We start from the raw sequence: 21,841 nt of genomic DNA, 5'->3' as shown, positions 1-21,841 counted from the left end.
GCCACATTCCGTCTACTGCAGGCGGGATACCTGGATGGCTGAATGTCACTGAGAAGCTCACAGAGACCGCCATAAGCAACAGTTTAAAAGAATGCCACAGACTAATCAACCAAACTTTTTGGGTTGGTTTCTCTTTTATAGTCTGCAGGCATTAAATGAAAGAAGTCAGTGTTCCAGCAGAGGGAGACAACGTTTCAGAAAAGGCATTGTAGCAAACCAAAAAAGAAATTTTAAGCGCAGCAGAGTAACCAGCTCACATACCTGTTAGCTCAGGTGAGTTTAAAAGGCTGCTGTTGATAACAAGGGCATTTGCTAAATAGATGGTGTGTGTGCAACAATATACTGAAAGGTCAATTATATTGTGCAGCTTATCTCACCACCTGTAGTTATTTAGGTGAAAGCTCCAAAATGCTTGCCTAATATGTCTGTTTATCCAAAAGGAAGTATAGAGGGAGAGCTAGATAGATAGCATTGCATTACATTACATGGCAATGCAATGCACAGTTGCTGAAGTTGAACCAAAATGAGCTTGTCATCTGGCTTCTGCAACTTTTAACATGAAATTCCAATGAGGAGAAGAAAAGCAAAGCCAAAGAGTCCATCCCAAAATCCGACAAACAAGCCAAATGAACAAAAAGCATTGAATTAAATTCTTTCTGATTTTAGAAACTGCATTAAAGAAGGGGTGCACCGGTCCTGGAGATACTGCAATACCAGGTCAATGCGTGGAGTGGACAGAGCAAGCTCTTTTTCCATCTCCCTGTTCTAAAAATCCATTTAATATATGGTCCCCAGATAGGGGACGTATGAGATATTAAACTGATAAGAACAGATACTACACTTGATCTTAGCCAAAAGGCCGAGAAGCGATAACCAGAATTGGTTTCCGACTACGGTGCCACCCAAGAATTCTGAAAAGTCCATTTGTGGAGATGGCCACCTGGACTCCCGTTAAGAAGACATGCTGTCAACCTCTAGATCCTTCACATGCCTGCACTTTTCGGCTTGCTGCTGCTGCAATCCACGCGTTTTAGATCTGCATAACTCCACCTCTTTTAGCACAGTACCCTCAACCCCCGGCTGTTCCCACCCGCCTCAACACCGTTGGAAGGGAGGAGAACCAATTAAGGCGGGGGGGGGTGGAACGAGCAGCTGTCTACCCTTAGCAGGAGGGTTGCTGATTAATTACCTCTCCTGCTGCTGCTGCTGCTGCTGGCTGTCCAGCAGCAGACTGAAGGTGGCTGCTGCTGTGCGCAGGTATATAAAGGCTCAGAGCCTATTATGACACGCGCAGCCAGCGTTCCATTGCCACATTCCGTCTACTGCAGGCGGGATACCTGGATGGCTGAATGTCACTGAGAAGCTCACAGAGACCGCCATAAGCAACAGTTTAAAAGAATGCCACAGACTAATCAACCAAACTTTTTGGGTTGGTTTCTCTTTTATAGTCTGCAGGCATTAAATGAAAGAAGTCAGTGTTGCAGCAGAGGGAGACAACGTTTCAGAAAAGGCATTGTAGCAAACCAAAAAAGAAATTTTAAGCGCAGCAGAGTAACCAGCTCACATACCTGTTAGCTCAGGTGAGTTTAAAAGGCTGCTGTTGATAACAAGGGCATTTGCTAAATAGATGGTGTGTGTGCAACAATATACTGAAAGGTCAATTATATTGTGCAGCTTATCTCACCACCTGTAGTTATTTAGGTGAAAGCTCCAAAATGCTTGCCTAATATGTCTGTTTATCCAAAAGGAAGTATAGAGGGAGAGCTAGATAGATAGCATTGCATTACATTACATGGCAATGCAATGCACAGTTGCTGAAGTTGAACCAAAATGAGCTTGTCATCTGGCTTCTGCAACTTTTAACATGAAAAATCCAATGAGGAGAAGAAAAGCAAAGCCAAAGAGTCCATCCCAAAATCCGACAAACAAGCCAAATGAACAAAAAGCATTGAATTCAATTCTTTCTGATTTTAGAAACTGCATTAAAGAAGGGGTGCACCGGTCCTGGAGATACTGCAATACCAGGTCAACGCGTGGAGTGGACAGAGCAAGCTCTTTTTCCATCTCCCTGTTCTAAAAATCCATTTAATATATGGTCCCCAGATAGGGGACGTATAAGATATTAAACTGATAAGAACAGATACTACACTTGATCTTAGCCAAAAGGCCGAGAAGCGATAACCAGAATTGGTTTCCGACTACGGTGCCACCCAAGGATTCTGAAAAGTCCATTTGTGGAGATGGCCACCTGGACTCCCGTTAAGAAGACATGCTGTCAACCTCTAGATCCCTCACATGCCTGCACTTTTCGGCTTGCTGCTGCTGCAATCCACGCGTTTTAGATCTGCATAACTCCACCTCTTTTAGCACAGTACCCTCAACCCCCGGCTGTTCCCACCCGCCTCAACACCGTTGGAAGGGAGGAGAACCAATTAAGGCGGGGGGGGGGGGGACGAGCAGCTGTCTACCCTTAGCAGGAGGGTTTCTGATTAATTACCTCTCCTGCTGCTGCTGCTGCTGCTGGCTGTCCAGCAGCAGACTGAAGGTGGCTGCTGCTGTGCGCAGGTATATAAAGGCTCAGAGCCTATTATGACACGCGCAGCCAGCGTTCCATTGCCACATTCCGTCTACTGCAGGCGGGATACCTGGATGGCTGAATGTCACTGAGAAGCTCACAGAGACCGCCATAAGCAACAGTTTAAAAGAATGCCACAGACTAATCAACCAAACTTTTTGGGTTGGTTTCTCTTTTATAGTCTGCAGGCATTAAATGAAAGAAGTCAGTGTTCCAGCAGAGGGAGACAACGTTTCAGAAAAGGCATTGTAGCAAACCAAAAAAGAAATTTTAAGCGCAGCAGAGTAACCAGCTCACATACCTGTTAGCTCAGGTGAGTTTAAAAGGCTGCTGTTGATAACAAGGGCATTTGCTAAATAGATGGTGTGTGTGCAACAATATACTGAAAGGTCAATTATATTGTGCAGCTTATCTCACCACCTGTAGTTATTTAGGTGAAAGCTCCAAAATGCTTGCCTAATATGTCTGTTTATCCAAAAGGAAGTATAGAGGGAGAGCTAGATAGATAGCATTGCATTACATTACATGGCAATGCAATGCACAGTTGCTGAAGTTGAACCAAAATGAGCTTGTCATCTGGCTTCTGCAACTTTTAACATGAAAAATCCAATGAGGAGAAGAAAAGCAAAGCCAAAGAGTCCATCCCAAAATCCGACAAACAAGCCAAATGAACAAAAAGCATTGAATTCAATTCTTTCTGATTTTAGAAACTGCATTAAAGAAGGGGTGCACCGGTCCTGGAGATACTGCAATACCAGGTCAATGCGTGGAGTGGACAGAGCAAGCTCTTTTTCCATCTCCCTGTTCTAAAAATCCATTTAATATATGGTCCCCAGATAGGGGACGTATCAGATATTAAACTGATAAGAACAGATACTACACTTGATCTTAGCCAAAAGGCCGAGAAGCGATAACCAGAATTGGTTTCCGACTACGGTGCCACCCAAGGATTCTGAAAAGTCCATTTGTGGAGATGGCCACCTGGACTCCCGTTAAGAAGACATGCTGTCAACCTCTAGATCCCTCACATGCCTGCACTTTTCGGCTTGCTGCTGCTGCAATCCACGCGTTTTAGATCTGCATAACTCCACCTCTTTTAGCACAGTACCCTCAACCCCCGGCTGTTCCCACCCGCCTCAACATCGTTGGAAGGGAGGAGAACCAATTAAGGCGGGGGGGGGGGTGGAACGAGCAGCTGTCTACCCTTAGCAGGAGGGTTGCTGATTAATTACCTCTCCTGCTGCTGCTGCTGCTGGCTGTCCAGCAGCAGACTGAAGGTGGCTGCTGCTGTGCGCAGGTATATAAAGGCTCAGAGCCTATTATGACACGCGCAGCCAGCGTTCCATTGCCACATTCCGTCTACTGCAGGCGGGATACCTGGATGGCTGAATGTCACTGAGAAGCTCACAGAGACCGCCATAAGCAACAGTTTAAAAGAATGCCACAGACTAATCAACCAAACTTTTTGGGTTGGTTTCTCTTTTATAGTCTGCAGGCATTAAATGAAAGAAGTCAGTGTTCCAGCAGAGGGAGACAACGTTTCAGAAAAGGCATTGTAGCAAACCAAAAAAGAAATTTTAAGCGCAGCAGAGTAACCAGCTCACATACCTGTTAGCTCAGGTGAGTTTAAAAGGCTGCTGTTGATAACAAGGGCATTTGCTAAATAGATGGTGTGTGTGCAACAATATACTGAAAGGTCAATTATATTGTGCAGCTTATCTCACCACCTGTAGTTATTTAGGTGAAAGCTCCAAAATGCTTGCCTAATATGTCTGTTTATCCAAAAGGAAGTATAGAGGGAGAGCTAGATAGATAGCATTGCATTACATTACATGGCAATGCAATGCACAGTTGCTGAAGTTGAACCAAAATGAGCTTGTCATCTGGCTTCTGCAACTTTTAACATGAAAAATCCAATGAGGAGAAGAAAAGCAAAGCCAAAGAGTCCATCCCAAAATCCGACAAACAAGCCAAATGAACAAAAAGCATTGAATTCAATTCTTTCTGATTTTAGAAACTGCATTAAAGAAGGGGTGCACCGGTCCTGGAGATACTGCAATACCAGGTCAATGCGTGGAGTGGACAGAGCAAGCTCTTTTTCCATCTCCCTGTTCTAAAAATCCATTTAATATATGGTCCCCAGATAGGGGACGTATCAGATATTAAACTGATAAGAACAGATACTACACTTGATCTTAGCCAAAAGGCCGAGAAGCGATAACCAGAATTGGTTTCCGACTACGGTGCCACCCAAGGATTCTGAAAAGTCCATTTGTGGAGATGGCCACCTGGACTCCCGTTAAGAAGACATGCTGTCAACCTCTAGATCCCTCACATGCCTGCACTTTTCGGCTTGCTGCTGCTGCAATCCACGCGTTTTAGATCTGCATAACTCCACCTCTTTTAGCACAGTACCCTCAACCCCCGGCTGTTCCCACCCGCCTCAACACCGTTGGAAGGGAGGAGAACCAATTAAGGCGGGGGGGGGGGTGGAACGAGCAGCTGTCTACCCTTAGCAGGAGGGTTGCTGATTAATTACCTCTCCTGCTGCTGCTGCTGGCTGTCCAGCAGCAGACTGAAGGTGGCTGCTGCTGTGCGCAGGTATATAAAGGCTCAGAGCCTATTATGACACGCGCAGCCAGCGTTCCATTGCCACATTCCGTCTACTGCAGGCGGGATACCTGGATGGCTGAATGTCACTGAGAAGCTCACAGAGACCGCCATAAGCAACAGTTTAAAAGAATGCCACAGACTAATCAACCAAACTTTTTGGGTTGGTTTCTCTTTTATAGTCTGCAGGCATTAAATGAAAGAAGTCAGTGTTCCAGCAGAGGGAGACAACGTTTCAGAAAAGGCATTGTAGCAAACCAAAAAAGAAATTTTAAGCGCAGCAGAGTAACCAGCTCACATACCTGTTAGCTCAGGTGAGTTTAAAAGGCTGCTGTTGATAACAAGGGCATTTGCTAAATAGATGGTGTGTGTGCAACAATATACTGAAAGGTCAATTATATTGTGCAGCTTATCTCACCACCTGTAGTTATTTAGGTGAAAGCTCCAAAATGCTTGCCTAATATGTCTGTTTATCCAAAAGGAAGTATAGAGGGAGAGCTAGATAGATAGCATTGCATTACATTACATGGCAATGCAATGCACAGTTGCTGAAGTTGAACCAAAATGAGCTTGTCATCTGGCTTCTGCAACTTTTAACATGAAAAATCCAATGAGGAGAAGAAAAGCAAAGCCAAAGAGTCCATCCCAAAATCCGACAAACAAGCCAAATGAACAAAAAGCATTGAATTCAATTCTTTCTGATTTTAGAAACTGCATTAAAGAAGGGGTGCACCGGTCCTGGAGATACTGCAATACCAGGTCAATGCGTGGAGTGGACAGAGCAAGCTCTTTTTCCATCTCCCTGTTCTAAAAATCCATTTAATATATGGTCCCCAGATAGGGGACGTATCAGATATTAAACTGATAAGAACAGATACTACACTTGATCTTAGCCAAAAGGCCGAGAAGCGATAACCAGAATTGGTTTCCGACTACGGTGCCACCCAAGGATTCTGAAAAGTCCATTTGTGGAGATGGCCACCTGGACTCCCGTTAAGAAGACATGCTGTCAACCTCTAGATCCCTCACATGCCTGCACTTTTCGGCTTGCTGCTGCTGCAATCCACGCGTTTTAGATCTGCATAACTCCACCTCTTTTAGCACAGTACCCTCAACCCCCGGCTGTTCCCACCCGCCTCAACACCGTTGGAAGGGAGGAGAACCAATTAAGGCGGGGGGGGGGGGTGGAACGAGCAGCTGTCTAGCCTTAGCAGGAGGGTTGCTGATTAATTACCTCTCCTGCTGCTGCTGCTGCTGCTGGCTGTCCAGCAGCAGACTGAAGGTGGCTGCTGCTGTGCGCAGGTATATAAAGGCTCAGAGCCTATTATGACACGCGCAGCCAGCGTTCCATTGCCACATTCCGTCTACTGCAGGCGGGATACCTGGATGGCTGAATGTCACTGAGAAGCTCACAGAGACCGCCATAAGCAACAGTTTAAAAGAATGCCACAGACTAATCAACCAAACTTTTTGGGTTGGTTTCTCTTTTATAGTCTGCAGGCATTAAATGAAAGAAGTCAGTGTTCCAGCAGAGGGAGACAACGTTTCAGAAAAGGCATTGTAGCAAACCAAAAAAGAAATTTTAAGCGCAGCAGAGTAACCAGCTCACATACCTGTTAGCTCAGGTGAGTTTAAAAGGCTGCTGTTGATAACAAGGGCATTTGCTAAATAGATGGTGTGTGTGCAACAATATACTGAAAGGTCAATTATATTGTGCAGCTTATCTCACCACCTGTAGTTATTTAGGTGAAAGCTCCAAAATGCTTGCCTAATATGTCTGTTTATCCAAAAGGAAGTATAGAGGGAGAGCTAGATAGATAGCATTGCATTACATTACATGGCAATGCAATGCACAGTTGCTGAAGTTGAACCAAAATGAGCTTGTCATCTGGCTTCTGCAACTTTTAACATGAAAAATCCAATGAGGAGAAGAAAAGCAAAGCCAAAGAGTCCATCCCAAAATCCGACAAACAAGCCAAATGAACAAAAAGCATTGAATTCAATTCTTTCTGATTTTAGAAACTGCATTAAAGAAGGGGTGCACCGGTCCTGGAGATACTGCAATACCAGGTCAATGCGTGGAGTGGACAGAGCAAGCTCTTTTTCCATCTCCCTGTTCTAAAAATCCATTTAATATATGGTCCCCAGATAGGGGACGTATCAGATATTAAACTGATAAGAACAGATACTACACTTGATCTTAGCCAAAAGGCCGAGAAGCGATAACCAGAATTGGTTTCCGACTACGGTGCCACCCAAGGATTCTGAAAAGTCCATTTGTGGAGATGGCCACCTGGACTCCCGTTAAGAAGACATGCTGTCAACCTCTAGATCCCTCACATGCCTGCACTTTTCGGCTTGCTGCTGCTGCAATCCACGCGTTTTAGATCTGCATAACTCCACCTCTTTTAGCACAGTACCCTCAACCCCCGGCTGTTCCCACCCGCCTCAACACCGTTGGAAGGGAGGAGAACCAATTAAGGCGGGGGGGGGGGTGGAACGAGCAGCTGTCTACCCTTAACAGGAGGGTTGCTGATTAATTACCTCTCCTGCTGCTGCTGCTGCTGCTGGCTGTCCAGCAGCAGACTGAAGGTGGCTGCTGCTGTGCGCAGGTATATAAAGGCTCAGAGCCTATTATGACACGCGCAGCCAGCGTTCCATTGCCACATTCCGTCTACTGCAGGCGGGATACCTGGATGGCTGAATGTCACTGAGAAGCTCACAGAGACCGCCATAAGCAACAGTTTAAAAGAATGCCACAGACTAATCAACCAAACTTTTTGGGTTGGTTTCTCTTTTATAGTCTGCAGGCATTAAATGAAAGAAGTCAGTGTTCCAGCAGAGGGAGACAACGTTTCAGAAAAGGCATTGTAGCAAACCAAAAAAGAAATTTTAAGCGCAGCAGAGTAACCAGCTCACATACCTGTTAGCTCAGGTGAGTTTAAAAGGCTGCTGTTGATAACAAGGGCATTTGCTAAATAGATGGTGTGTGTGCAACAATATACTGAAAGGTCAATTATATTGTGCAGCTTATCTCACCACCTGTAGTTATTTAGGTGAAAGCTCCAAAATGCTTGCCTAATATGTCTGTTTATCCAAAAGGAAGTATAGAGGGAGAGCTAGATAGATAGCATTGCATTACATTACATGGCAATGCAATGCACAGTTGCTGAAGTTGAACCAAAATGAGCTTGTCATCTGGCTTCTGCAACTTTTAACATGAAAAATCCAATGAGGAGAAGAAAAGCAAAGCCAAAGAGTCCATCCCAAAATCCGACAAACAAGCCAAATGAACAAAAAGCATTGAATTCAATTCTTTCTGATTTTAGAAACTGCATTAAAGAAGGGGTGCACCGGTCCTGGAGATACTGCAATACCAGGTCAATGCGTGGAGTGGACAGAGCAAGCTCTTTTTCCATCTCCCTGTTCTAAAAATCCATTTAATATATGGTCCCCAGATAGGGGACGTATCAGATATTAAACTGATAAGAACAGATACTACACTTGATCTTAGCCAAAAGGCCGAGAAGCGATAACCAGAATTGGTTTCCGACTACGGTGCCACCCAAGGATTCTGAAAAGTCCATTTGTGGAGATGGCCACCTGGACTCCCGTTAAGAAGACATGCTGTCAACCTCTAGATCCCTCACATGCCTGCACTTTTCGGCTTGCTGCTGCTGCAATCCACGCGTTTTAGATCTGCATAACTCCACCTCTTTTAGCACAGTACCCTCAACCCCCGGCTGTTCCCACCCGCCTCAACACCGTTGGAAGGGAGGAGAACCAATTAAGGCGGGGGGGGGGGTGGAACGAGCAGCTGTCTACCCTTAACAGGAGGGTTGCTGATTAATTACCTCTCCTGCTGCTGCTGCTGCTGCTGGCTGTCCAGCAGCAGACTGAAGGTGGCTGCTGCTGTGCGCAGGTATATAAAGGCTCAGAGCCTATTATGACACGCGCAGCCAGCGTTCCATTGCCACATTCCGTCTACTGCAGGCGGGATACCTGGATGGCTGAATGTCACTGAGAAGCTCACAGAGACCGCCATAAGCAACAGTTTAAAAGAATGCCACAGACTAATCAACCAAACTTTTTGGGTTGGTTTCTCTTTTATAGTCTGCAGGCATTAAATGAAAGAAGTCAGTGTTCCAGCAGAGGGAGACAACGTTTCAGAAAAGGCATTGTAGCAAACCAAAAAAGAAATTTTAAGCGCAGCAGAGGAACCAGCTCACATACCTGTTAGCTCAGGTGAGTTTAAAAGGCTGCTGTTGATAACAAGGGCATTTGCTAAATAGATGGTGTGTGTGCAACAATATACTGAAAGGTCAATTATATTGTGCAGCTTATCTCACCACCTGTAGTTATTTAGGTGAAAGCTCCAAAATGCTTGCCTAATATGTCTGTTTATCCAAAAGGAAGTATAGAGGGAGAGCTAGATAGATAGCATTGCATTACATTACATGGCAATGCAATGCACAGTTGCTGAAGTTGAACCAAAATGAGCTTGTCATCTGGCTTCTGCAACTTTTAACATGAAAAATCCAATGAGGAGAAGAAAAGCAAAGCCAAAGAGTCCATCCCAAAATCCGACAAACAAGCCAAATGAACAAAAAGCATTGAATTCAATTCTTTCTGATTTTAGAAACTGCATTAAAGAAGGGGTGCACCGGTCCTGGAGATACTGCAATACCAGGTCAATGCGTGGAGTGGACAGAGCAAGCTCTTTTTCCATCTCCCTGTTCTAAAAATCCATTTAATATATGGTCCCCAGATAGGGGACGTATCAGATATTAAACTGATAAGAACAGATACTACACTTGATCTTAGCCAAAAGGCCGAGAAGCGATAACCAGAATTGGTTTCCGACTACGGTGCCACCCAAGGATTCTGAAAAGTCCATTTGTGGAGATGGCCACCTGGACTCCCGTTAAGAAGACATGCTGTCAACCTCTAGATCCCTCACATGCCTGCACTTTTCGGCTTGCTGCTGCTGCAATCCACGCGTTTTAGATCTGCATAACTCCACCTCTTTTAGCACAGTACCCTCAACCCCCGGCTGTTCCCACCCGCCTCAACACCGTTGGAAGGGAGGAGAACCAATTAAGGCGGGGGGGGGGGTGGAACGAGCAGCTGTCTACCCTTAGCAGGAGGGTTGCTGATTAATTACCTCTCCTGCTGCTGCTGCTGCTGCTGGCTGTCCAGCAGCAGACTGAAGGTGGCTGCTGCTGTGCGCAGGTATATAAAGGCTCAGAGCCTATTATGACACGCGCAGCCAGCGTTCCATTGCCACATTCCGTCTACTGCAGGCGGGATACCTGGATGGCTGAATGTCACTGAGAAGCTCACAGAGACCGCCATAAGCAACAGTTTAAAAGAATGCCACAGACTAATCAACCAAACTTTTTGGGTTGGTTTCTCTTTTATAGTCTGCAGGCATTAAATGAAAGAAGTCAGTGTTCCAGCAGAGGGAGACAACGTTTCAGAAAAGGCATTGTAGCAAACCAAAAAAGAAATTTTAAGCGCAGCAGAGTAACCAGCTCACATACCTGTTAGCTCAGGTGAGTTTAAAAGGCTGCTGTTGATAACAAGGGCATTTGCTAAATAGATGGTGTGTGTGCAACAATATACTGAAAGGTCAATTATATTGTGCAGCTTATCTCACCACCTGTAGTTATTTAGGTGAAAGCTCCAAAATGCTTGCCTAATATGTCTGTTTATCCAAAAGGAAGTATAGAGGGAGAGCTAGATAGATAGCATTGCATTACATTACATGGCAATGCAATGCACAGTTGCTGAAGTTGAACCAAAATGAGCTTGTCATCTGGCTTCTGCAACTTTTAACATGAAAAATCCAATGAGGAGAAGAAAAGCAAAGCCAAAGAGTCCATCCCAAAATCCGACAAACAAGCCAAATGAACAAAAAGCATTGAATTCAATTCTTTCTGATTTTAGAAACTGCATTAAAGAAGGGGTGCACCGGTCCTGGAGATACTGCAATACCAGGTCAATGCGTGGAGTGGACAGAGCAAGCTCTTTTTCCATCTCCCTGTTCTAAAAATCCATTTAATATATGGTCCCCAGATAGGGGACGTATCAGATATTAAACTGATAAGAACAGATACTACACTTGATCTTAGCCAAAAGGCCGAGAAGCGATAACCAGAATTGGTTTCCGACTACGGTGCCACCCAAGGATTCTGAAAAGTCCATTTGTGGAGATGGCCACCTGGACTCCCGTTAAGAAGACATGCTGTCAACCTCTAGATCCCTCACATGCCTGCACTTTTCGGCTTGCTGCTGCTGCAATCCACGCGTTTTAGATCTGCATAACTCCACCTCTTTTAGCACAGTACCCTCAACCCCCGGCTGTTCCCACCCGCCTCAACACCGTTGGAAGGGAGGAGAACCAATTAAGGCGGGGGGGGGGGTGGAACGAGCAGCTGTCTACCCTTAGCAGGAGGGTTGCTGATTAATTACCTCTCCTGCTGCTGCTGCTGGCTGTCCAGCAGCAGACTGAAGGTGGCTGCTGCTGTGCGCAGGTATATAAAGGCTCAGAGCCTATTATGACACGCGCAGCCAGCGTTCCATTGCCACATTCCGTCTACTGCAGGCGGGATACCTGGATGGCTGAATGTCACTGAGAAGCTCACAGAGACCGCCATAAGCAACAGTTTTAAAGAATGCCACAGACTAATCAACCAAACTTTTTGGGTTGGTTTCTCTTTTATAGTCTGCAGGCATTAAATGAAAGAAGTCAGTGTTCCAGCAGAGGGAGACAACGTTTCAGAAAAGGCATTGTAGCAAACCAAAAAAGAAATTTTAAGCGCAGCAGAGTAACCAGCTCACATACCTGTTAGCTCAGGTGAGTTTAAAAGGCTGCTGTTGATAACAAGGGCATTTGCTAAATAGATGGTGTGTGTGCAACAATATACTGAAAGGTCAATTATATTGTGCAGCTTATCTCACCACCTGTAGTTATTTAGGTGAAAGCTCCAAAATGCTTGCCTAATATGTCTGTTTATCCAAAAGGAAGTATAGAGGGAGAGCTAGATAGATAGCATTGCATTACATTACATGGCAATGCAATGCACAGTTGCTGAAGTTGAACCAAAATGAGCTTGTCATCTGGCTTCTGCAACTTTTAACATGAAAAATCCAATGAGGAGAAGAAAAGCAAAGCCAAAGAGTCCATCCCAAAATCCGACAAACAAGCCAAATGAACAAAAAGCATTGAATTCAATTCTTTCTGATTTTAGAAACTGCATTAAAGAAGGGGTGCACCGGTCCTGGAGATACTGCAATACCAGGTCAATGCGTGGAGTGGACAGAGCAAGCTCTTTTTCCATCTCCCTGTTCTAAAAATCCATTTAATATATGGTCCCCAGATAGGGGACGTATCAGATATTAAACTGATAAGAACAGATACTACACTTGATCTTAGCCAAAAGGCCGAGAAGCGATAACCAGAATTGGTTTCCGACTACGGTGCCACCCAAGGATTCTGAAAAGTCCATTTGTGGAGATGGCCACCTGGACTCCCGTTAAGAAGACATGCTGTCAACCTCTAGATCCCTCACATGCCTGCACTTTTCGGCTTGCTGCTGCTGCAATCCACGCGTTTTAGATCTGCATAACTCCACCTCTTTTAGCACAGTACCCTCAACCCCCGGCTGTTCCCACCCGCCTCAACACCGTTGGAAGGGAGGAGAACCAATTAAGGCGGGGGGGGGGGGTGGAACGAGCAGCTGTCTACCCTTAGCAGGAGGGTTGCTGATTAATTACCTCTCCTGCTGCTGCTGCTGCTGCTGGCTGTCCAGCAGCAGACTGAAGGTGGCTGCTGCTGTGCGCAGGTATATAAAGGCTCAGAGCCTATTATGACACGCGCAGCCAGCGTTCCATTGCCACATTCCGTCTACTGCAGGCGGGATACCTGGATGGCTGAATGTCACTGAGAAGCTCACAGAGACCGCCATAAGCAACAGTTTAAAAGAATGCCACAGACTAATCAACCAAACTTTTTGGGTTGGTTTCTCTTTTATAGTCTGCAGGCATTAAATGAAAGAAGTCAGTGTTCCAGCAGAGGGAGACAACGTTTCAGAAAAGGCATTGTAGCAAACCAAAAAAGAAATTTTAAGCGCAGCAGAGTAACCAGCTCACATACCTGTTAGCTCAGGTGAGTTTAAAAGGCTGCTGTTGATAACAAGGGCATTTGCTAAATAGATGGTGTGTGTGCAACAATATACTGAAAGGTCAATTATATTGTGCAGCTTATCTCACCACCTGTAGTTATTTAGGTGAAAGCTCCAAAATGCTTGCCTAATATGTCTGTTTATCCAAAAGGAAGTATAGAGGGAGAGCTAGATAGATAGCATTGCATTACATTACATGGCAATGCAATGCACAGTTGCTGAAGTTGAACCAAAATGAGCTTGTCATCTGGCTTCTGCAACTTTTAACATGAAAAATCCAATGAGGAGAAGAAAAGCAAAGCCAAAGAGTCCATCCCAAAATCCGACAAACAAGCCAAATGAACAAAAAGCATTGAATTCAATTCTTTCTGATTTTAGAAACTGCATTAAAGAAGGGGTGCACCGGTCCTGGAGATACTGCAATACCAGGTCAATGCGTGGAGTGGACAGAGCAAGCTCTTTTTCCATCTCCCTGTTCTAAAAATCCATTTAATATATGGTCCCCAGATAGGGGACGTATCAGATATTAAACTGATAAGAACAGATACTACACTTGATCTTAGCCAAAAGGCCGAGAAGCGATAACCAGAATTGGTTTCCGACTACGGTGCCACCCAAGGATTCTGAAAAGTCCATTTGTGGAGATGGCCACCTGGACTCCCGTTAAGAAGACATGCTGTCAACCTCTAGATCCCTCACATGCCTGCACTTTTCGGCTTGCTGCTGCTGCAATCCACGCGTTTTAGATCTGCATAACTCCACCTCTTTTAGCACAGTACCCTCAACCCCCGGCTGTTCCCACCCGCCTCAACACCGTTGGAAGGGAGGAGAACCAATTAAGGCGGGGGGGGGGGTGGAACGAGCAGCTGTCTACCCTTAGCAGGAGGGTTGCTGATTAATTACCTCTCCTGCTGCTGCTGCTGCTGCTGGCTGTCCAGCAGCAGACTGAAGGTGGCTGCTGCTGTGCGCAGGTATATAAAGGCTCAGAGCCTATTATGACACGCGCAGCCAGCGTTCCATTGCCACATTCCGTCTACTGCAGGCGGGATACCTGGATGGCTGAATGTCACTGAGAAGCTCACAGAGACCGCCATAAGCAACAGTTTAAAAGAATGCCACAGACTAATCAACCAAACTTTTTGGGTTGGTTTCTCTTTTATAGTCTGCAGGCATTAAATGAAAGAAGTCAGTGTTCCAGCAGAGGGAGACAACGTTTCAGAAAAGGCATTGTAGCAAACCAAAAAAGAAATTTTAAGCGCAGCAGAGTAACCAGCTCACATACCTGTTAGCTCAGGTGAGTTTAAAAGGCTGCTGTTGATAACAAGGGCATTTGCTAAATAGATGGTGTGTGTGCAACAATATACTGAAAGGTCAATTATATTGTGCAGCTTATCTCACCACCTGTAGTTATTTAGGTGAAAGCTCCAAAATGCTTGCCTAATATGTCTGTTTATCCAAAAGGAAGTATAGAGGGAGAGCTAGATAGATAGCATTGCATTACATTACATGGCAATGCAATGCACAGTTGCTGAAGTTGAACCAAAATGAGCTTGTCATCTGGCTTCTGCAACTTTTAACATGAAAAATCCAATGAGGAGAAGAAAAGCAAAGCCAAAGAGTCCATCCCAAAATCCGACAAACAAGCCAAATGAACAAAAAGCATTGAATTCAATTCTTTCTGATTTTAGAAACTGCATTAAAGAAGGGGTGCACCGGTCCTGGAGATACTGCAATACCAGGTCAATGCGTGGAGTGGACAGAGCAAGCTCTTTTTCCATCTCCCTGTTCTAAAAATCCATTTAATATATGGTCCCCAGATAGGGGACGTATCAGATATTAAACTGATAAGAACAGATACTACACTTGATCTTAGCCAAAAGGCCGAGAAGCGATAACCAGAATTGGTTTCCGACTACGGTGCCACCCAAGGATTCTGAAAAGTCCATTTGTGGAGATGGCCACCTGGACTCCCGTTAAGAAGACATGCTGTCAACCTCTAGATCCCTCACATGCCTGCACTTTTCGGCTTGCTGCTGCTGCAATCCACGCGTTTTAGATCTGCATAACTCCACCTCTTTTAGCACAGTACCCTCAACCCCCGGCTGTTCCCACCCGCCTCAACACCGTTGGAAGGGAGGAGAACCAATTAAGGCGGGGGGGGGTGGAACGAGCAGCTGTCTACCCTTAACAGGAGGGTTGCTGATTAATTACCTCTCCTGCTGCTGCTGCTGCTGCTGCTGGCTGTCCAGCAGCAGACTGAAGGTGGCTGCTGCTGTGCGCAGGTATATAAAGGCTCAGAGCCTATTATGACACGCGCAGCCAGCGTTCCATTGCCACATTCCGTCTACTGCAGGCGGGATACCTGGATGGCTGAATGTCACTGAGAAGCTCACAGAGACCGCCATAAGCAACAGTTTAAAAGAATGCCACAGACTAATCAACCAAACTTTTTGGGTTGGTTTCTCTTTTATAGTCTGCAGGCATTAAATGAAAGAAGTCAGTGTTCCAGCAGAGGGAGACAACGTTTCAGAAAAGGCATTGTAGCAAACCAAAAAAGAAATTTTAAGCGCAGCAGAGGAACCAGCTCACATACCTGTTAGCTCAGGTGAGTTTAAAAGGCTGCTGTTGATAACAAGGGCATTTGCTAAATAGATGGTGTGTGTGCAACAATATACTGAAAGGTCAATTATATTGTGCAGCTTATCTCACCACCTGTAGTTATTTAGGTGAAAGCTCCAAAATGCTTGCCTAATATGTCTGTTTATCCAAAAGGAAGTATAGAGGGAGAGCTAGATAGATAGCATTGCATTACATTACATGGCAATGCAATGCACAGTTGCTGAAGTTGAACCAAAATGAGCTTGTCATCTGGCTTCTGCAACTTTTAACATGAAAAATCCAATGAGGAGAAGAAAAGCAAAGCCAAAGAGTCCATCCCAAAATCCGACAAACAAGCCAAATGAACAAAAAGCATTGAATTCAATTCTTTCTGATTTTAGAAACTGCATTAAAGAAGGGGTGCACCGGTCCTGGAGATACTGCAATACCAGGTCAATGCGTGGAGTGGACAGAGCAAGCTCTTTTTCCATCTCCCTGTTCTAAAAATCCATTTAATATTTGGTCCCCAGATAGGGGACGTATCAGATATTAAACTGATAAGAACAGATACTACACTTGATCTTAGCCAAAAGGCCGAGAAGCGATAACCAGAATTGGTTTCCGACTACGGTGCCACCCAAGGATTCTGAAAAGTCCATTTGTGGAGATGGCCACCTGGACTCCCGTTAAGAAGACATGCTGTCAACCTCTAGATCCCTCACATGCCTGCACTTTTCGGCTTGCTGCTGCTGCAATCCACGCGTTTTAGATCTGCATAACTCCACCTCTTTTAGCACAGTACCCTCAACCCCCGGCTGTTCCCACCCGCCTCAACACCGTTGGAAGGGAGGAGAACCAATTAAGGCGGGGGGGGGGTGGAACGAGCAGCTGTCTACCCTTAGCAGGAGGGTTGCTGATTAATTACCTCTCCTGCTGCTGCTGCTGCTGCTGGCTGTCCAGCAGCAGACTGAAGGTGGCTGCTGCTGTGCGCAGGTATATAAAGGCTCAGAGCCTATTATGACACGCGCAGCCAGCGTTCCATTGCCACATTCCGTCTACTGCAGGCGGGATACCTGGATGGCTGAATGTCACTGAGAAGCTCACAGAGACCGCCATAAGCAACAGTTTAAAAGAATGCCACAGACTAATCAACCAAACTTTTTGGGTTGGTTTCTCTTTTATAGTCTGCAGGCATTAAATGAAAGAAGTCAGTGTTCCAGCAGAGGGAGACAACGTTTCAGAAAAGGCATTGTAGCAAACCAAAAAAGAAATTTTAAGCGCAGCAGAGTAACCAGCTCACATACCTGTTAGCTCAGGTGAGTTTAAAAGGCTGCTGTTGATAACAAGGGCATTTGCTAAATAGATGGTGTGTGTGCAACAATATACTGAAAGGTCAATTATATTGTGCAGCTTATCTCACCACCTGTAGTTATTTAGGTGAAAGCTCCAAAATGCTTGCCTAATATGTCTGTTTATCCAAAAGGAAGTATAGAGGGAGAGCTAGATAGATAGCATTGCATTACATTACATGGCAATGCAATGCACAGTTGCTGAAGTTGAACCAAAATGAGCTTGTCATCTGGCTTCTGCAACTTTTAACATGAAAAATCCAATGAGGAGAAGAAAAGCAAAGCCAAAGAGTCCATCCCAAAATCCGACAAACAAGCCAAATGAACAAAAAGCATTGAATTCAATTCTTTCTGATTTTAGAAACTGCATTAAAGAAGGGGTGCACCGGTCCTGGAGATACTGCAATACCAGGTCAATGCGTGGAGTGGACAGAGCAAGCTCTTTTTCCATCTCCCTGTTCTAAAAATCCATTTAATATATGGTCCCCAGATAGGGGACGTATCAGATATTAAACTGATAAGAACAGATACTACACTTGATCTTAGCCAAAAGGCCGAGAAGCGATAACCAGAATTGGTTTCCGACTACGGTGCCACCCAAGGATTCTGAAAAGTCCATTTGTGGAGATGGCCACCTGGACTCCCGTTAAGAAGACATGCTGTCAACCTCTAGATCCCTCACATGCCTGCACTTTTCGGCTTGCTGCTGCTGCAATCCACGCGTTTTAGATCTGCATAACTCCACCTCTTTTAGCACAGTACCCTCAACCCCCGGCTGTTCCCACCCGCCTCAACACCGTTGGAAGGGAGGAGAACCAATTAAGGCGGGGGGGGGGTGGAACGAGCAGCTGTCTACCCTTAGCAGGAGGGTTGCTGATTAATTACCTCTCCTGCTGCTGCTGCTGCTGCTGGCTGTCCAGCAGCAGACTGAAGGTGGCTGCTGCTGTGCGCAGGTATATAAAGGCTCAGAGCCTATTATGACACGCGCAGCCAGCGTTCCATTGCCACATTCCGTCTACTGCAGGCGGGATACCTGGATGGCTGAATGTCACTGAGAAGCTCACAGAGACCGCCATAAGCAACAGTTTAAAAGAATGCCACAGACTAATCAACCAAACTTTTTGGGTTGGTTTCTCTTTTATAGTCTGCAGGCATTAAATGAAAGAAGTCAGTGTTCCAGCAGAGGGAGACAACGTTTCAGAAAAGGCATTGTAGCAAACCAAAAAAGAAATTTTAAGCGCAGCAGAGTAACCAGCTCACATACCTGTTAGCTCAGGTGAGTTTAAAAGGCTGCTGTTGATAACAAGGGCATTTGCTAAATAGATGGTGTGTGTGCAACAATATACTGAAAGGTCAATTATATTGTGCAGCTTATCTCACCACCTGTAGTTATTTAGGTGAAAGCTCCAAAATGCTTGCCTAATATGTCTGTTTATCCAAAAGGAAGTATAGAGGGAGAGCTAGATAGATAGCATTGCATTACATTACATGGCAATGCAATGCACAGTTGCTGAAGTTGAACCAAAATGAGCTTGTCATCTGGCTTCTGCAACTTTTAACATGAAAAATCCAATGAGGAGAAGAAAAGCAAAGCCAAAGAGTCCATCCCAAAATCCGACAAACAAGCCAAATGAACAAAAAGCATTGAATTCAATTCTTTCTGATTTTAGAAACTGCATTAAAGAAGGGGTGCACCGGTCCTGGAGATACTGCAATACCAGGTCAATGCGTGGAGTGGACAGAGCAAGCTCTTTTTCCATCTCCCTGTTCTAAAAATCCATTTAATATATGGTCCCCAGATAGGGGACGTATCAGATATTAAACTGATAAGAACAGATACTACACTTGATCTTAGCCAAAAGGCCGAGAAGCGATAACCAGAATTGGTTTCCGACTACGGTGCCACCCAAGGATTCTGAAAAGTCCATTTGTGGAGATGGCCACCTGGACTCCCGTTAAGAAGACATGCTGTCAACCTCTAGATCCCTCACATGCCTGCACTTTTCGGCTTGCTGCTGCTGCAATCCACGCGTTTTAGATCTGCATAACTCCACCTCTTTTAGCACAGTACCCTCAACCCCCGGCTGTTCCCACCCGCCTCAACACCGTTGGAAGGGAGGAGAACCAATTAAGGCGGGGGGGGGTGGAACGAGCAGCTGTCTACCCTTAACAGGAGGGTTGCTGATTAATTACCTCTCCTGCTGCTGCTGCTGCTGCTGCTGGCTGTCCAGCAGCAGACTGAAGGTGGCTGCTGCTGTGCGCAGGTATATAAAGGCTCAGAGCCTATTATGACACGCGCAGCCAGCGTTCCATTGCCACATTCCGTCTACTGCAGGCGGGATACCTGGATGGCTGAATGTCACTGAGAAGCTCACAGAGACCGCCATAAGCAACAGTTTAAAAGAATGCCACAGACTAATCAACCAAACTTTTTGGGTTGGTTTCTCTTTTATAGTCTGCAGGCATTAAATGAAAGAAGTCAGTGTTCCAGCAGAGGGAGACAACGTTTCAGAAAAGGCATTGTAGCAAACCAAAAAAGAAATTTTAAGCGCAGCAGAGGAACCAGCTCACATACCTGTTAGCTCAGGTGAGTTTAAAAGGCTGCTGTTGATAACAAGGGCATTTGCTAAATAGATGGTGTGTGTGCAACAATATACTGAAAGGTCAATTATATTGTGCAGCTTATCTCACCACCTGTAGTTATTTAGGTGAAAGCTCCAAAATGCTTGCCTAATATGTCTGTTTATCCAAAAGGAAGTATAGAGGGAGAGCTAGATAGATAGCATTGCATTACATTACATGGCAATGCAATGCACAGTTGCTGAAGTTGAACCAAAATGAGCTTGTCATCTGGCTTCTGCAACTTTTAACATGAAAAATCCAATGAGGAGAAGAAAAGCAAAGCCAAAGAGTCCATCCCAAAATCCGACAAACAAGCCAAATGAACAAAAAGCATTGAATTCAATTCTTTCTGATTTTAGAAACTGCATTAAAGAAGGGGTGCACCGGTCCTGGAGATACTGCAATACCAGGTCAATGCGTGGAGTGGACAGAGCAAGCTCTTTTTCCATCTCCCTGTTCTAAAAATCCATTTAATATATGGTCCCCAGATAGGGGACGTATCAGATATTAAACTGATAAGAACAGATACTACACTTGATCTTAGCCAAAAGGCCGAGAAGCGATAACCAGAATTGGTTTCCGACTACGGTGCCACCCAAGGATTCTGAAAAGTCCATTTGTGGAGATGGCCACCTGGACTCCCGTTAAGAAGACATGCTGTCAACCTCTAGATCCCTCACATGCCTGCACTTTTCGGCTTGCTGCTGCTGCAATCCACGCGTTTTAGATCTGCATAACTCCACCTCTTTTAGCACAGTACCCTCAACCCCCGGCTGTTCCCACCCGCCTCAACACCGTTGGAAGGGAGGAGAACCAATTAAGGCGGGGGGGGGGTGGAACGAGCAGCTGTCTACCCTTAGCAGGAGGGTTGCTGATTAATTACCTCTCCTGCTGCTGCTGCTGCTGCTGGCTGTCCAGCAGCAGACTGAAGGTGGCTGCTGCTGTGCGCAGGTATATAAAGGCTCAGAGCCTATTATGACACGCGCAGCCAGCGTTCCATTGCCACATTCCGTCTACTGCAGGCGGGATACCTGGATGGCTGAATGTCACTGAGAAGCTCACAGAGACCGCCATAAGCAACAGTTTAAAAGAATGCCACAGACTAATCAACCAAACTTTTTGGGTTGGTTTCTCTTTTATAGTCTGCAGGCATTAAATGAAAGAAGTCAGTGTTCCAGCAGAGGGAGACAACGTTTCAGAAAAGGCATTGTAGCAAACCAAAAAAGAAATTTTAAGCGCAGCAGAGTAACCAGCTCACATACCTGTTAGCTCAGGTGAGTTTAAAAGGCTGCTGTTGATAACAAGGGCATTTGCTAAATAGATGGTGTGTGTGCAACAATATACTGAAAGGTCAATTATATTGTGCAGCTTATCTCACCACCTGTAGTTATTTAGGTGAAAGCTCCAAAATGCTTGCCTAATATGTCTGTTTATCCAAAAGGAAGTATAGAGGGAGAGCTAGATAGATAGCATTGCATTACATTACATGGCAATGCAATGCACAGTTGCTGAAGTTGAACCAAAATGAGCTTGTCATCTGGCTTCTGCAACTTTTAACATGAAAAATCCAATGAGGAGAAGAAAAGCAAAGCCAAAGAGTCCATCCCAAAATCCGACAAACAAGCCAAATGAACAAAAAGCATTGAATTCAATTCTTTCTGATTTTAGAAACTGCATTAAAGAAGGGGTGCACCGGTCCTGGAGATACTGCAATACCAGGTCAATGCGTGGAGTGGACAGAGCAAGCTCTTTTTCCATCTCCCTGTTCTAAAAATCCATTTAATATATGGTCCCCAGATAGGGGACGTATCAGATATTAAACTGATAAGAACAGATACTACACTTGATCTTAGCCAAAAGGCCGAGAAGCGATAACCAGAATTGGTTTCCGACTACGGTGC

General features: G+C 45.2%; 17 non-coding genes across 17 annotated transcripts; all 17 read right to left on the bottom strand.

Annotated features, from left to right (window-relative positions):
• Window positions 1-680: 680 nt before the first annotated feature.
• LOC141160023 (U2 spliceosomal RNA) lies at window positions 681-871 on the bottom strand. Its single transcript, XR_012250013.1, has one exon. It is a non-coding gene; the product is annotated as a U2 spliceosomal RNA (small nuclear RNA).
• Window positions 872-1,988: 1,117 nt separating this feature from the next.
• LOC141160032 (U2 spliceosomal RNA) lies at window positions 1,989-2,179 on the bottom strand. Its single transcript, XR_012250021.1, has one exon. It is a non-coding gene; the product is annotated as a U2 spliceosomal RNA (small nuclear RNA).
• A 1,117-nt stretch (window positions 2,180-3,296) lies between these two features.
• Window positions 3,297-3,487, bottom strand: LOC141158462 (U2 spliceosomal RNA). The gene has a single exon (XR_012248493.1). It is a non-coding gene; the product is annotated as a U2 spliceosomal RNA (small nuclear RNA).
• Window positions 3,488-4,603: 1,116 nt separating this feature from the next.
• Window positions 4,604-4,794, bottom strand: LOC141158461 (U2 spliceosomal RNA). The gene has a single exon (XR_012248492.1). It is a non-coding gene; the product is annotated as a U2 spliceosomal RNA (small nuclear RNA).
• Window positions 4,795-5,907: 1,113 nt separating this feature from the next.
• LOC141158459 (U2 spliceosomal RNA) lies at window positions 5,908-6,098 on the bottom strand. The gene has a single exon (XR_012248490.1). It is a non-coding gene; the product is annotated as a U2 spliceosomal RNA (small nuclear RNA).
• Window positions 6,099-7,218: 1,120 nt separating this feature from the next.
• On the bottom strand, window positions 7,219-7,409 carry LOC141158458 (U2 spliceosomal RNA). The gene has a single exon (XR_012248489.1). It is a non-coding gene; the product is annotated as a U2 spliceosomal RNA (small nuclear RNA).
• Window positions 7,410-8,528: 1,119 nt separating this feature from the next.
• LOC141158457 (U2 spliceosomal RNA) lies at window positions 8,529-8,719 on the bottom strand. Its single transcript, XR_012248487.1, has one exon. It is a non-coding gene; the product is annotated as a U2 spliceosomal RNA (small nuclear RNA).
• Window positions 8,720-9,838: 1,119 nt separating this feature from the next.
• On the bottom strand, window positions 9,839-10,029 carry LOC141158456 (U2 spliceosomal RNA). The gene has a single exon (XR_012248486.1). It is a non-coding gene; the product is annotated as a U2 spliceosomal RNA (small nuclear RNA).
• A 1,119-nt stretch (window positions 10,030-11,148) lies between these two features.
• On the bottom strand, window positions 11,149-11,339 carry LOC141158455 (U2 spliceosomal RNA). The gene has a single exon (XR_012248485.1). It is a non-coding gene; the product is annotated as a U2 spliceosomal RNA (small nuclear RNA).
• Window positions 11,340-12,452: 1,113 nt separating this feature from the next.
• LOC141158454 (U2 spliceosomal RNA) lies at window positions 12,453-12,643 on the bottom strand. Its single transcript, XR_012248484.1, has one exon. It is a non-coding gene; the product is annotated as a U2 spliceosomal RNA (small nuclear RNA).
• A 1,120-nt stretch (window positions 12,644-13,763) lies between these two features.
• LOC141158453 (U2 spliceosomal RNA) lies at window positions 13,764-13,954 on the bottom strand. The gene has a single exon (XR_012248483.1). It is a non-coding gene; the product is annotated as a U2 spliceosomal RNA (small nuclear RNA).
• A 1,119-nt stretch (window positions 13,955-15,073) lies between these two features.
• Window positions 15,074-15,264, bottom strand: LOC141158452 (U2 spliceosomal RNA). The gene has a single exon (XR_012248481.1). It is a non-coding gene; the product is annotated as a U2 spliceosomal RNA (small nuclear RNA).
• A 1,120-nt stretch (window positions 15,265-16,384) lies between these two features.
• LOC141159410 (U2 spliceosomal RNA) lies at window positions 16,385-16,575 on the bottom strand. Its single transcript, XR_012249417.1, has one exon. It is a non-coding gene; the product is annotated as a U2 spliceosomal RNA (small nuclear RNA).
• A 1,118-nt stretch (window positions 16,576-17,693) lies between these two features.
• Window positions 17,694-17,884, bottom strand: LOC141158451 (U2 spliceosomal RNA). Its single transcript, XR_012248480.1, has one exon. It is a non-coding gene; the product is annotated as a U2 spliceosomal RNA (small nuclear RNA).
• A 1,118-nt stretch (window positions 17,885-19,002) lies between these two features.
• Window positions 19,003-19,193, bottom strand: LOC141158450 (U2 spliceosomal RNA). The gene has a single exon (XR_012248479.1). It is a non-coding gene; the product is annotated as a U2 spliceosomal RNA (small nuclear RNA).
• Window positions 19,194-20,313: 1,120 nt separating this feature from the next.
• LOC141158447 (U2 spliceosomal RNA) lies at window positions 20,314-20,504 on the bottom strand. Its single transcript, XR_012248477.1, has one exon. It is a non-coding gene; the product is annotated as a U2 spliceosomal RNA (small nuclear RNA).
• Window positions 20,505-21,622: 1,118 nt separating this feature from the next.
• Window positions 21,623-21,813, bottom strand: LOC141158446 (U2 spliceosomal RNA). Its single transcript, XR_012248476.1, has one exon. It is a non-coding gene; the product is annotated as a U2 spliceosomal RNA (small nuclear RNA).
• Between the last annotated feature and the right edge of the window lie 28 nt (window positions 21,814-21,841).

Source organism: Phyllobates terribilis, unplaced genomic scaffold, assembly GCF_046119375.1.
Source record: "Phyllobates terribilis strain yellow unplaced genomic scaffold, ASM4611937v1 Scaffold_8__6_contigs__length_399053987, whole genome shotgun sequence".
Classification (NCBI taxonomy): Eukaryota; Metazoa; Chordata; class Amphibia; order Anura; family Dendrobatidae; genus Phyllobates; species Phyllobates terribilis.
Note: the sequence above shows the minus strand (reverse complement) of the source record. Positions and strands in the feature narration are given on the sequence as shown.